The sequence below is a fragment of the Natator depressus genome, chromosome 10, assembly GCF_965152275.1.
Source record: "Natator depressus isolate rNatDep1 chromosome 10, rNatDep2.hap1, whole genome shotgun sequence".
NCBI classification, from domain to species: domain Eukaryota; kingdom Metazoa; phylum Chordata; order Testudines; family Cheloniidae; genus Natator; species Natator depressus.
Window position 1 is genome coordinate 21,587,250 of NC_134243.1, and position 15,094 is coordinate 21,602,343.

The 15,094-nt window shown below is 43.6% G+C and overlaps 1 long non-coding RNA gene across 1 annotated transcript in view; it reads right to left on the reverse strand.

The window, feature by feature from the left end:
- The window catches only part of LOC141994917 (uncharacterized), a 266,061-nt gene that overhangs the window by 213,461 nt on the left and 37,506 nt on the right, over positions 1 to 15,094 (reverse strand). Inside the window, exon 2 of the long non-coding RNA XR_012641219.1 lies at positions 11,777 to 11,824. This is a non-coding gene — a long non-coding RNA (uncharacterized LOC141994917). The remainder of the gene's footprint in view (positions 1 to 11,776; positions 11,825 to 15,094) is intronic.

Genomic DNA, 15,094 nt, shown 5'->3' on the forward strand with positions numbered 1-15,094 from the left:
ATCCCAAGAAGATCTGTACTGATTATGGGTAAGGCTACGATGCTGTCATGGAGGTCATGGAGATAACGGATTCCATGACTTTCTGGGACCTCTGTGATTTCTTTTGGGGCAGGGCTGGAGCAGATGTCAGCCCCTGAGCAGCCAGAACAGCTGACCAGGGGCCAGCCATGGGGCCACCAGAACAGAGGCCGCTGTAGCAGCAGCTGGGGTTGGGTCAGTGCACTGGGGATGTAGCAGCAGCAGTCAGCCCCTGCGGCAGGAGCAGTAATGTGGCTGGAACAGTTGCAAGCCCTGGCAGCGCTCTGTTTGTCCGCCTTCCGCACACACGGATATCTTTTGTAAAAGTCAGGGACAGGTCGTGGGCTTCCATAAATTTTTGTTTATTGCCTGCCACCTGTCTCTGACTTTTACTAATAATACCCGTGACAGAAACATAATCTTAATTATGGTGTATTTTCAGGAGGCAAGGGGCCTCTCTCCTTGCACATGTCCCCTTGCCTCCCATTGTATAACCTGGCCCCATCAGCTCCTGCTTGAGAGCATGGTTTTTCAGGGGTTGTATCTTCTAGTGATTCTTCCAACTTAAAGCCCCACGAAAAGAGAATTGCTGCAGCTTGGAAGGGAAGTAGTCAAAATTTAATACAGTCTCAGGCTACATTATATTGTACCAGATTCTCCAGCCGTTCTGAGGCAAGGGGCAGGAAGAATACAGGAAACTCCCACACCACTTCATTTCATCTGCCTGTTCCCTTCGGATTTGCCAAGCCCAAACCCAATAGATGCCTGCAGAGCTAGGTGAAGCAGTCTAGTTAGCTGGGTCTCTCCTCTTCACAAAATAGGCTCCCTTCCATACACGATGTGAAGGGCAGATATGGCACTTAGAGAACCACTGCCAATTTACTCCCAAATGATTTCTGGAACAAATGATAAAAGAGGAGCTTGTATGTCATGTCTGTTCCCTAATGGAATTTAGGAAGCAATACATTTGGGAGGAAATATATGGCCAAGATTTTGAGGAAAAATAAAATATATATTTTTAATAAGAGGCTTAAACCAAAGTCTGTTTAATAGTCTGTGGAACAGTAACACCTTTTGATTATCCATCTAGGAGTTTTGAATCCAAGTGTTACCTACACTAAATGAATAAATAAAATAGTCTTTAATTCTTAGGGCCCAATCATGTTTGGGGTAACTCCACTGACTTCATTATAGTTACACGAGGGATGAATTTGGCTCATATCTAGTGCCTATCTTGGTGTTCACTGTAGTAGTTTTGGTCATCCAAAGCTCCTAAGTTGACTACATTTATGGCACTTACTAGATCTTATCGTTAATATCACAGTGATTTTAATTTTGTTCAAATTTCTTAATCAAAAGCAGGCTTTACCAGTTTGGAGGACAGGGGGACCAATGGGGAAGGTAAAATGCTGATTAATATTGAATAGGAGTAGTTCCGTCATTTTTATTTTTCCTCTCAAGATTCTTCCCTAGATGGGCATGATGCAAAGCCCAGTCAGGTCAATAGGAGTCTTGCAGCTTCCTGAGTGTCATTAAAGTACTTCAAATACTTCACTTAGCCCTGGTCTGCACTAGGACTTTAGGTCGAATTTAGCAGCATTAAATCGATGTAAACCTGCACCCGTCCACACGATGAAGCCCTTTTTTTTGACTTAAAGGGCTCTGAAAATCGATTTCCTTACTCCACCCCTGACAAGTAGATTAGCGCTTAAATCGGCCTTGCCGGGTCGAATTTGGGGTACTGTGGACACAATTCGACGGTATTGGTCTCCGGGAGCTATCCCAGAGTGCTCCATTGTGACCGCTCTGGACAGCACTCTCAACTCAGATGCACTGGCCAGGTAGACAGGAAAAGAACCGCGAACTTTTGAATCTCATTTCCTGTTTGGCCAGCGTGGCAAGCTGCAGGTGACCATGCAGAGCTCATCAGCAGAGGTGACCATGATGGAGTCCCAGAATTGCAAAAGAGCTCCAGCATGGACTGAACGGAAGGTACGGGATCTGATCGCTGTATGGGGAGAGGAATCCGTGCTATCAGAACTCCGTTCCAGTTTTCGAAATGCCAAAACCTTTGTCAAAATCTCCCAGGGCATGAACGACAGAGGCCATAACAGGGACCCGAAGCAGTGCCGCGTGAAACTGAAGGAGCTGAGGCAAGCCTACCAGCAAACCAGAGAGGCGAACGGCCGCTCCGGGTCAAAGCCCCAAACATGCCGCTTCTATGATGAGCTGCATGCCATTTTAGGGGGTTCAGCCACCACTACCCCAGCCATGTTGTTTGACTCCTTCAATGGAGATGGAGGCAACACGGAAGCAGGTTTTGGGGACGAAGAAGAAGAAGATGATGATGAGGTTGTAGATAGCTCACTGCAAGCAAGCGGAGAAACCGGTCTTCCCGACAGCCAGGAACCGTTTCTCACCCTGGACCTGGAGCCAGTACCCCCCGAACCCACCCAAGGCTGCCTCCTGGACCCGGCAGGCGGAGAAGGGACCTCCGGTGAGTGTACCTTTTAAAATACTATACATGGTTTAAAAGCAAGCATGAAAGGATTAATTTGCCCTGGCATTCGCGGCTCTCCTGGATGTACTCCCAAAGCCTTTGCAAAAGGTTTCTGGGGAGGGCAGCCTTATTGCGTCCTCCATGGTAGGACACTTTACCACTCCAGGCCAGTAACACGTACTCGGGAATCACTGTACAACAAAGCATTGCAGTGTATGTTTGCTGGCGTTCAAACAACATCAGTTCTGTATCTCTCTGTGTTATCCTCAGGAGAGTGATATCATTCATGGTCACCTGGTTGAAATAGGGTGCTTTTCTTCAGGGGACACTCAGAGGTGCCCGTTCCTGCTGGGCTGTTTGCCTGTGGCTGAACAGAAATGTTCCCTGCTGTTAGCCACGGGGAGGGGGGAGGGTTGAGGGGGTAGCCACGCGGTGGGGGGAGGCAAAATGCGACCTTGTAATGAAAGCACATGTGCTATGTATGTAATGTTAACAGCAAGGTTTACCCTGAAAGAGTGTAGCCACTGTTTTATAAAATGTGTCTTTTTAAATACCGCTGTCCCTTTTTTTTCTCCACCAGCTGCATGTGTTTCAATGATCACAGGATCTTCTCCTTTCCAGAGGCTAGTGAAGATTAGAAAGAAAAAAAAACGCACTCGTGATGAAATGTTCTCTGAGCTCATGCTGTCCTCCCACACTGACAGAGCACAGACGAATGCGTGGAGGCAAATAATGTCAGAGTGCAGGAAAGCACAAAATGACCGGGAGGAGAGGTGGTGGGCTGAAGAGAGTAAGTGGCAGGCTGAAGAGAGTAAGTGGCGGGCTGAAGACAGGGCTGAAGCTCAAATGTGGCGGCAGCATGATGAGAGGAGGCAGGATTCAATGCTGAGGCTGCTGGAGGATCAAACCAGTATGCTCCAGTGTATGGCTGAGCTGCAGCAAAGGCAGCTGGAGCACAGACTGCCACTATAGCCCCTGTGTAACCACCCTCCTCCCCAAGTTCCAGAGCCTCCACACCCAGACACCCAAGAACACGGTGGAGGGGCCTCCGGCCAACCAGCCACTCCACCACAGAGGATTGCCCAAAAAACAGAAGGCTGGCATTCAATAAATTTTAAAGTTGTAAACTTTTAAAGTGCTGTGTGGCATTTTCCTTCCCTCCTCCACCACCCTTGCTGGGCTACCTTGGTAGTCATCCCCCTATTTGTGTGATGAATGACTAAAGAATGTATGAATGTGAAGCAACAATGACTTTATTGCCTCTGCAAGCGGTGATCGAAGGGAGGGTGGTTAGCTTACAGGGAAGTAGAGTGAACCAAGGGGCGGGGGGTTTCATCAAGGAGAAACAAACAGAACTTTCACACCGTAGCCTGGCCAGTCATGAAACTGGTTTTCAAAGCTTCTCTGATGCGTACCACGCCCTCCTGTGCTCTTCTAACCGCCCTGGTGTCTGGCTGCGCGTAACCAGCAGCCAGGCGATTTGCCTCAACCTCCCACCCCACCATAAATGTCTCCCCCTTACTCTCACAGATATTGTGGAGCACACAGCAAGCAGTAATAACAGTGGGAATATTGGTTTCGCTGAGGTCTAAGCGAGTCAGTAAACTGCGCCAGCGCGCCTTTAAACATCCAAATGCACATTCTACCACCATTCTGCACTTGCTCAGCCTGTAGTTGAACAGCTCCTGACTACTGTTCAGGCTGCCTGTGTACGGCTTCATGAGCCATGGCATTAAGGGGTAGGCTGGGTCCCCAAGGATAACTATAGGCATTTCAACATCCCCAACAGTTATTTTCTGGTCTGGGAATAAAGTCCCTTCCTGCAGCTTTTGAAACAGACCAGAGTTCCTGAAGATGCGAGCGTCATGTACCTTTCCCGGCCATCCCACGTTGATGTTGGTGAAACGTCCCTTGTGATCCACCAGAACTTGCAGCACTATTGAAAAGTACCCCTTGCGGTTTATGTTCTCGCCGGCTTGGTGCTCCGGTGCCAAGATAGGGATATGGGTTCCGTCTATGGCCCCACCACAGTTAGGGAATCCCATTGCAGCAAAGCCATCCACTATGACCTGCACATTTCCCAGGGTCACTACCCTTGATATCAGCAGATCTTTGATTGCGTGGGCTACTTGCATCACAGCAGCCCCAACAGTAGATTTGCCCACTCCAAATTGATTCCCAACTGACCGGTAGCTGTCTGGCGTTGCAAGCTTCCACAGGGCTATCGCCACTCGCTTCTCAACTGTGAGGGCTGCTCTCATCTTGGTATTCATGCGCTTCAGGGCAGGGGAAAGCAAGTCACAAAGTTCCATGAAAGTGCCCTTACGCATGCGAAAGTTTCGCAGCCACTGGGAATCCTCCTAGACCTGCAACACTATGCGGTCCCACCAGTCTGTGCTTGTTTCTCGAGCCCAGAATCGGCGTTCCACCGCATGAACCTGCCCCATTATCACCATGATGCATGCATTGGCAGGGCCCATGCTTTCAGAGAAATCTGTGTCCATGTCCTGATCACTCACGTGACCGCGCTGACGTTGCCTCCTCGCCCGGTATCGCTCTGCCAGGTTCTGGTGCTGCATATACTGCTGGATAATGCGTGTGGTGTTTAATGTGCTCCTAATTGCCAAAGTGAGCTGAGCGGCCTCCATGCTTGCCTTGGTATGGCGTCCGCACAGAAAAAAGGCGCGCAACGATTGTCTGCCGTTGCTCTGACGGAGGGTTGGGCGACTGACGACATGGCTTACAGGGTTGGCTTACAGGGAACTAAAATCAACAAAGGGGGTGGCTTTACATCAATGAGTATTTCAGGCAGGACTTCACGGAGGGTTCCAATAAGAAATGGTGCACCTAAGTAATTGTTCTTATTGGAACAAGCAGGTTGGTCTGGCCTCTGATTGATACATGGCTAGATTTACCTCGCTGCACCTTCTCTGTGAGTGACTGCAGTGTGACCTAGAGGAATGAGTCCCCTAGATGGGGGAGGGGGGGAAGCAAATGAGTACAAAACAAATCTGGTCTATTTCTTGTTTTGATCCACTCCATCTATCTTTTACATCTTTGGCTGGCAGCAGACGGTGCAGAAGGACTGCAGGCCATCCACATCTCATGGCTGCTCGGCAAAAGATGGTGCAGTAGAACTGCTAGCCATCCTCATCTCTTGCCTGCCTGGCAGAAGATGGTACAGTAGGACTGCTAGCAATCCGTATCGCCTGCCTGCTCACCATAAGATGGTTCAATAGGACTGACTGCAGGACTAAAGAGAATGACCTGGTCAAGTCACTTCTAATGTAGTCCCTGCAACCATGTCTGCCCAGGCGCTCCTGGCCGACGTGGCCAGGAGCACCTCGGACATGACGATGACGGCTACCAGTTCTACTGCACCATCTGCTGCCACAAGGCAAGGGGTTGCTGCTGCTGTGTAGCAATGCAGTACCATGTCTGCCAGCACCCAGGAGACATACAGTGACAGTTACCTGAGCGGGCTCCATGCTTGCCGTGGTATGGCGTCTGCACAGGTAACTCAAGAAAAAAGGCGCAAAACGATTGTCTGCTGCTGCTTTCACGGAGGGAGGGAGGGAACGGGGGCCTGACGATATGCACCCAGAACCACCCGCGACCATGTTTTCGCGCCATCAGGCACTGGGATCTCAACCCAGAATTCCAATGGGCAGTGGAGACTGCGGGAACTGTGGGATAGCTACCCACAGTGCAACATTCTGGCAGTCGACGCTTGCCTCGGTACTGTGGAAGCACTTCGCCGAGTTAATGCACTTAATGCACTTAGAGCATTTTCTGTGGGGACACACACACTCGAATATATAAAAACGATTTCTAAAAAACTGACTTCTATACATTCGACCTAATTTCGTAGTGTAGACATACCTTAGAAAGGTAAAACTAAATGCATAACTACAAAATGGGAAATAACTGGCTAGGTGATAGTACTGCTGAATAAGATCTGGATGTTACAGTGGGTCACAAATTAAATATGAGTAAACAATATGACGCAGTTACAAAAAAGGCTACTATTATTTTTTTTATAATTTTTTATAATACTACTAATTATAGTATTAACAGGAGTGCCATATGTCAGACATAGAAGGTAACTGTCCTACTCTACTCAGCACTTTGAGGCCTCAGCTGGTATGCTGCAGTGTATTTTCAGGGGGCACATCTTAAACATGTGGGTGCCATGTTTAAGAAAGATGTGGCCAAATTGAGGGGAGTCCAGAGGACAGCAACCAAAATGGTAAAAGTATAGAAAACCTGACCTTTGAGGAAAGATGAAAAAATGGACATGTTTAGTCTTGAGCAAAGAAGACTGAGTGGGGATCTGATAAATCTTTAAATATGTTAAGGTCTGGTATAAATTGGACTGTGATCAATTGTTCTCCATGTCTACTGAAGGTAGGACAAGTAGTAATGGGTTTAATCTGCAGCAAGGGAGATTTAGGTTAAATATTAGGAAAAGCTTTCTAACTATTCAGGTAGTTAAGCACTGGAATTTGCTTCCAAGGAGGTTGTGGAATCCCTATCATTGGAGGCTTTTACGAACACATTGGACCTATGAGTGATGGTCTAAGTTTACTTGGTCTTGCCTCAGCACATGGGACTGGTCTTGTGGATTTCTCGAGGTCCTTTCCATCCCTACATTTCTATAATTCTATCCAAATTCCTAAATAAACACAAGATCTACAACTTGTACCATCCAACCGTTAAATTAAAAATAACACAAGAAGGCAGGAGGAGGAGAAGGGAGTCTAAGTACATTTAGGTAGTTGTAATTACTATGAAAAAACACTTTAATCACTTCAACTTGCCTGTATCATTCTGACTTAAAATATCAGGGAGGCAACATCACGATATAATGGCAAAACAAAATTGCAGTGCTGCCTGAAGCACTTTGAAATTCATAAAATCATGGGGAAATTAAACTAAAAGGCAAGAACAGCCATTTTTTCAGATTTTTTCTTTCAAGGTGCTTTTGGGTATCACTTTTTGTAGGCTTCCCAGATAGATGCTTAAGTAGCACCAGAATTCACAGAACTACTACAGTTGTAACAGATAGTTGTGCTGTTTTCTTATTTTGTTCGGCCAGTAACTACATTTTAAACCTCTTAAATGTTGATTGCTGGAGATCTTGGAATACCTGCACATATGCATAAGAATATCAGCAATTTAATTCATTTTCCAAGCTATTTTAGACTGATACTCATGTCATGTATGGGAAAGCAAAGACAAGGCCTCCAAATTTGTCAATGACAGCAACAGTCCTTAATGTTGCCAACACATGAGTAACAAAGTGATATTACCTGTATGAATGGTAATTCACTAACAATACTGTATAGCTTACATGTTTATTTCTTCTATGTCAAAACCAGTAAAATAGTTCTTATTTTATTTTTTGTACCCCATGAAAGTATTTAATAACTACAAATATTGTTAAGTTTCATTTTTTGCTTCCTCCCAGTAATCTGCTACTAATAAACTACAGCTGATTGCAGTCAATCCCAACCAACCCAAAGTATTTTACAGATTTTTTCATTGTAACTAATTTAAAATTTGAAAGATTTAGGTTAGCCGAATCCATTTAGTAGACATGTTATGCACGTAGTTACCATTGTGAGATGACATCAAAGTAATGTTACTTTGACAAATTGGCATGTTTTTTTTCCTATCCCCAAAAATATATTAAAAGCTTTTAAGTTTCAAGAAGGCTGTAACCTCAAAGATTATTTCAGAAGTAACATTGCATTTCAAACATTAACCACCTGTTTTTCATTCTGACTGCCTCGTTGTCTACTATACTGTCATAATGCAAAAGTTTACATAGAAAGCTAACACTTTGATTTACCTCAGGCTCATATTTAATATGCTTTTTAATGCCCGTTTATAAACAATATTTCATGCTTGCTTTTTTATTTTAAAAGGTGACCTTATTTGCCAACGCTGGGAACCTGCTTTGTAATCCCATGTGGGCATAACAACATAATAATAGATTCCATTAAAATGTTCATATATACCTTCTGTTGCACTTGCTTATGTATGGCATTGGCATTACTATTTCATAGCTCTCCTTTTGACCCATGGAAGTACAAGTCTATTTAGCTATTTGGTTTTTTGTCAAATGTTCTCTTGCTTTCAGAACGAGAGTCCTGTTAACACAACTCCAATGCTGCAAATCATGTTAACTTGAATCTAATTCTGTGTTAAATGGGTTGTTTTTTTAAGCAAACTGTCTAGCTTTGCCTGTTTTGATACATTTGTGAGAAGTCTGATTCTCTTCTCAAACATAGACAGAGACAGAGAAAATATTCATGGGTTGTTAATTTCTGACCCCTTCAGTGATCAGCTAACAATCTGCAGGTATGTTATCTAATTACCAGATCGTGATCCCTGTAATTTCAATTGTTGCTTACAAAAATAACCAAAATTCAAAACAGGGTAATAGATTAACCTTTAGATATTTAAATATTTTCCATTATATGTGATCTGGGAGACTGTTTTCCCTTTTAAGGTTGTGCAACAACTACAATAAATCTAGGTAAGTGAGCTGTCTGTATTTTCTTAAATTATCACACTGCTGTCAGCACCAACAAAGGCTTACTTATGTCAGTGTGAAGGGGTGCACATATTGTAGACTGAGGCCTGGTCATACTACAAAGGTTGGTTGAAAGAAGTTGTCTTTTGTCACCACAGGATTGCATGCGTTCACACACAAATTTGATCTCAGCTGAGAGAACCCAGCTTTTCTGTTGCACAAACAACACCACATCTCCAAACATCACAAGTCTTCAGCAGACATTTTTCCATCGGCTACATGCCAGTGTGGATGCCACATTACCTGTATTGGTGAAAACAGTCCTCCAGCAGCAGCCCCATTATACCTGTCTCTGGGCTGCTCTGATCACAGTTCTGAACTCTGTTGCGTAAGGGTCAAAGTGACCAGAAGCACACCCCCTTTAAAATTCCTATTGTGTTTTGGAAATGCCTCCTTTATAAGGAGGTCACCTTTATAAGCACATTTAGCCCACTTTTTGAGCAGACAACTATAGCTCCTCATAAAGATAAAGCTCCAGCTAAACCTGCCTAGACCAGGAAAGGAGTCCTGAATCTCATCTCCACATGCTGAGAAGAAGCTGGTCAAGAACAGCTGTGGAGCAACCACAGGAGAATAAGGATGTCTATGTGGACATTACAGAGGGAAAGAACATCCTGGGCTACGACAGGGACATAAATCAACAGAATGGAAGAAACATTATGGAATGTTGTAAAGGAAATTGTGAAAACTTCACTCTGAGTTCCCACAATTCTCCGATTGTAATCTTGGTAACAATGCAAGGCAAAAAAGAATCACAAGGCATTGTGCCAGATGGTGTCATAGAGGACACTATGATGCCCACCCTCTGTGTTTTCTGCCAGAGCCAGCTCTCACAGTGATGATGAGCAAAGCCAGAACAAGCAGTCAAGTGTGCACAAGCTGTACCATTTTAACAATGGCAGCATCTGTAAGCCAACAAAAGTTCTGTTGGTCAAACTTTCTAGTGTAGTCATGGCATAAGTCAGACAGCTAAACCTTGCCCTGCCTACAAAGAGAACCAGGCATACTGCCTACTCCACCTCAAAAAAGCTGCCCTACCTACATGCTGGAAAAGAAGGATCCCCACCTGGGCTCATTAAGGCAAGGATATAAAGGGCAAGGTATAATAGGCTGGAGGAAGATATCCTGAAGAAAGGTGAAAATCCTCCCCTTCCCTTCACTCCCCCCCCACCCCAGCTGATTGAGGAAACAGGGTCGAGCAGTTTCTCTGACCAAGCCTAGGCTAGACAGCAAAGAAATCTTGAAAAACTGACTGCCTTGTATACGCAGGCTCCATCCTGAGCCATGCTCTGCTCCCACAGATCCAAAGGAACAAAAGCATCCCTGAGCCTAAATCTATTGAGGATTCTCCCACGGTGGAGAAGTCTCCAGCAAGTGCAGAGCTGAATCAGCCATCACCCACACTAGCCCCCTGAGCTCCCAAAGTATGCTCATAAAATCATAGAATATCAGGGTTGGAAGGGACCTCTGGAGGTCATCCAGTCCAACCCCCTGCTCAAAGCAGGACCAAGTGCTTCACCACCCTCTTAGTGAAAAAGTTTTTCTTAATATCCAACCTAAACCTCACCCTAATATCCAACCTAAACCTCAGTGCAACTTGAGACCATTACTCCTTGTTCTGTCATCTGCTACCACTGAGAACAGTCTAGATCCATCCTCTTTGGAACCCTCTTTCAGGTAGTTGAAAGCAGCTATCAAATCCCCCCCCCCCCCATTCTTCTCTTCTGCAGACTAAATAATCCCAGTTCCCTCAGCATCTCCTCATAAATTATGTGCTCCAGTCCCCTAATCATTTGTGTCACCCTCCGCTGGACTCTTTCCAATTTTTCCACATCCTTCTTGTAGTGTGGAGCCCCAAACTGGACACAGTACTCCAGATGAGGCCTCACCAATGCCGAATAGAGGGGAATGATCAAATCCCTCGATCTGCTGGCAATGCTCCTACTTATACAGCCCAAAATGCCATTAGCCTTCTTGGCAACAAGGACACACTGTTGACTCATATCCAGCTTCTCACCCACTGTAACCGCTAGGTCTTTTTCTGTAGAACTGCTGCCTAGCCACTTAATCCCTAGTCTGTCGCAGTGCATGGGATTCTTTCGTCCTAAGTGCAGGACTCTGCACTTGTCCTTGTTGAACCTTGAATGTTGTACTTTGACTATCCTTACCCAGCAGACAACATCTTCAGAGCCACAGCCAGCAAATGTAGAAGTGGCAACAGGACTAAGGAGATATAATCAGCTGTCTTGCAGCCCCCACCCTGTGCTGAGCATCTAGGCCTTTATATTGACTATTTATTTCCTTCTTCCCTCCTCTCCCATCCCCGTTTACTGAATCAAGCTGTTCTTGATTTGGCATTTTGCTCTCTTGCTGGACCACTCTGAAGAAAATCTCTGTCACTGTACATTGGTACGGTGGAGAAATGTTCCAAGCAAAGACTTATTCCTTAAAGGTACAGGATATGAAATTTGATTCTCTTTTCTTTTTTCCTACCCTTTTGCTTGTACTCTCGGCTATAGGCGTAGGCCTCACCTACACACACATGCACACAAACATAAAACAATATCTAGCACTTAAAATGACTTTTGAAAATAAATTATTACCATCTACACAACATTAGTATTGTAAGTAGCAGTACAGCATGTGTGTTGACTTACCTTAACCCTTGATATGATTATGATGGGCTGAATTCATCATTGGTGTATCTATTAAATACATAAAAATTGGCATCAGCTAAAATGTCTAACAGAAAAGGAACATGTGGTGTTAACTTTTGTTTGAGCAATATATTGAAAATAAAATTTAAGTTTTAGCTCCAGCGCAGTCTGATTACTATGATTACTGGAAACAGACTTTTGTACCAAACAAATTAATAAATTCCAACAAAACCTCCTACTTAAGAAGGAAAATTATACATATGTCTCTGAATGAAAGAAGTGATACTCTGAGTCAGGATTTGAGCAAAAAAATCAGATTGAAGCACAGTGGTGTAGAGTCACAACAGACTCAGAAGCAAACCAGCAAAGGAGGGACCCTGTCTTCCCATGCATATTTGATAAGGATTCGAGTTAGGAAGAACTATGGCATGACTGAACATGCAGCAAGTTAAAGGCATTGGCTACAAGTGAATGGCTTGTTGACTAACAATTAAGAAAGGGAATGCAAAGGCATCTGGAGGGACAGTGATAATTTAATAAGGGACGCAAGTCATCTGCATAATGAGCAATCATCAGCAGGGAGAAAACCACAGTATGTGGGGAAGGTAGGTAATTATTTACTTAAATTCAAACAAGAAATGGAGCACTCACTGGATATGGGAGACAGTGAATGCATCTGTAGTCCAGTGGAAGTAGAATTTGAGTACCATCATTGTCAATGTGTTGATGAAATATAGCATTAGGGCTAGAAGCGAAGTGTTGCACAGGAAGAATGAGGTTTCTCTTCCCCCACCCTCTACCAAAGATTGAAGGCACCGAGGTTGTAGATTAGATGTTGGGGATGTGGAATGACAAGACCATGGTGGGGTGGGGGAATCCAAGAAGCTGAGTCATGCGGGAGAGAAACAGGAAAAACAAAGTAATACATCATGCCACTTTACGGTACACATGCCCTTCTGTGCAGAGCATTTCTCTATTCCGGCCCAGGATACAGGAAATCAGGATTAGGACTTTCTTCATCCTTATCCAAAAAATAAACGAGGGAAAAGTTGCAAATAGCTTCAGCATGAGCAGAAAATCAAAGTGCTCAACCTGATCACTAGATAAGCAAGGTAGTTATTTTCGCAGCTCATCCTTATTTCCCATCCCTATATCTGGACTTGGTGAATTTTAACTCCCTCTTCCTCTCCGGGCCCCTTCTCCAGCTCTCCACAGCCTTCTTGATATTTCCCTGCTGTGCTGAGACTCTAATTAATCTCCTTCCTGCCTGCCTTCATGTGGCATATGCACAACCCCACCATAAGATTTTTTTTTTTTTTTGGTAATTCCTCACTAACCCAAACCAACCCCACCCAAACAATAGTAAAAGAACTTTCTCAGCAAGAACAAAATAAAATTATTTTGATGTTTGCAGGCCAAGTTTTTTTGAAAATATGAACCCAGGAAAATGTTCAAGAGTCAGACTTTTTCAAGCATTGTAACTTCAAAAATCCTTTTCTGATAGCATTTTCTATGTTTCCCAGGAAATTTCCTTTCTGGGATGAGAAATGGCATGTGAAATTTCAAAGGCTTCTTTTGAATGTTAGGAAGGAAGGTTTGGAAATTAGGACTATAATAGAAAGCCAACTCTATGGAATGGCTACCGCCACTGCACAATAATGAAAGGTTTCCTTGAAGATCTGAAGGATATAAACTAATAGTCTCGTTTTAGAACTGACTCCTGAATGTACTGTAAATTTAATTTAAAACAACATTAAAAATAGAACAGCTCACAGATATATAACGTTATGCCCCTCGGAAGAAAAACCAGAGATGTCATAATTTGGTACATACCTAACTTTTCAGATACAGTTAAAGTTATTGAATGTAAGAGCCATTTGATTATAAATGCAAGTAAGCATATAAGTTTCAATACTGCCTCTTATACTTCAAGGTAAATCCCAGGGAGCTCATTCAGCCTACAAGTGCTGAGAAAATGTTTCAGATACCATTTACTGAACAGTGTCTTGGTATCCTTGATAGTGTTTCTGGGAAATCTGACTCATTTAAACTAGAATGCAAGAGACCAGCAAGTATTGCATCAGAAAGCAGAGTCAATATTAGGATCATTCAATATTTTTCTTTAAAATAGGCCCCTGATATTAGGCTTATCTCCCAGCTTATCATGCAACATTACTATGGCTGCCTAACAATAAAGGATTCCAAGAAATTATTGAGTCTGACCTGAATTGTCTATATTTTAATTCCATTGATTTTCTACCCAAATTCTCCCTATGAAGGGTAATTACAACTGGATGTTATTGTTGCCCAATTTAAGCCAAGTGTTAAGCCAATATTCAGGGCCTTGTCTAATTGTTTCCATTAAGACCAAAAATTGATCAGAAAAGTCAGGTATTTTTTGGTGTTTATTTCTAAAGAATGCACACAAAGTCCTGTTTCCCTGAATATAGTAGAAACAGTCAACAGGAGACAGTTTCCTGTTCAGAAATCCAACCCTCTCTTCCCAGTGAGTACTCTGCCCAAAAGCAGCTCTCTTTTTTGGCTTCCTGCTTTCTGGTTCCTTTCACATACACAAACATATGCAGCTGCAACCAAATCAATGTCCCAGCCCCAGAATTTGCAACTAATATCCAGAGAACACTGTTGGGCCATATGGCTTAGCTTCTACTCAGCCTGGCCATATTGGTGCATACCTTTGTCAGTGGCTTCTATTGTCGCAACTAAACAAAGGAGCGTTTAATTACTCATTCATATAGACTGAATGAAAGTTGTTTAGTACACCATTGACTTCTATACCGGGTCTATGATTGATGGCTGTCATTAAGACCTACCAGAGTAGTTTCTTCAATATTTTTTCTGGAGTTGCTATGTGCTGTGCACTGGTGGCTGTACTAGCCATAGATGAAGTAACTCCTATGGCTTGTACAATGGGTGAACATTGTCATGAAAGGCACAGAAATGTATCATTTCTAAAAGAACCCCAATAGATTATACTAATCTGTCCTTTTTTTGCTTGCCAGGCTTGACGTTACAAAATGGTCCTGAGAGAGTTTAACCTAACTAAACAGACTGTTAATGTACAAAAAAAATCTGTTTTCCTTTAGAGGCCTTTTTATCATTAAAAATTGATAATGACTTGACAGTTTATTAAATGTTTCAAAGCATCCAATCTGTTTTGTCTCCTTTGCAATGGATTACATTAGGATGTTTTTCTAATAATAAAAATAAAAGAATTAACCAGCCTCCCACCAAGCCACTCACAGCACTGTGCAATCTAACAGATTTTCAGAAGCTCTCAGCATTGGCCTAACTATTCCC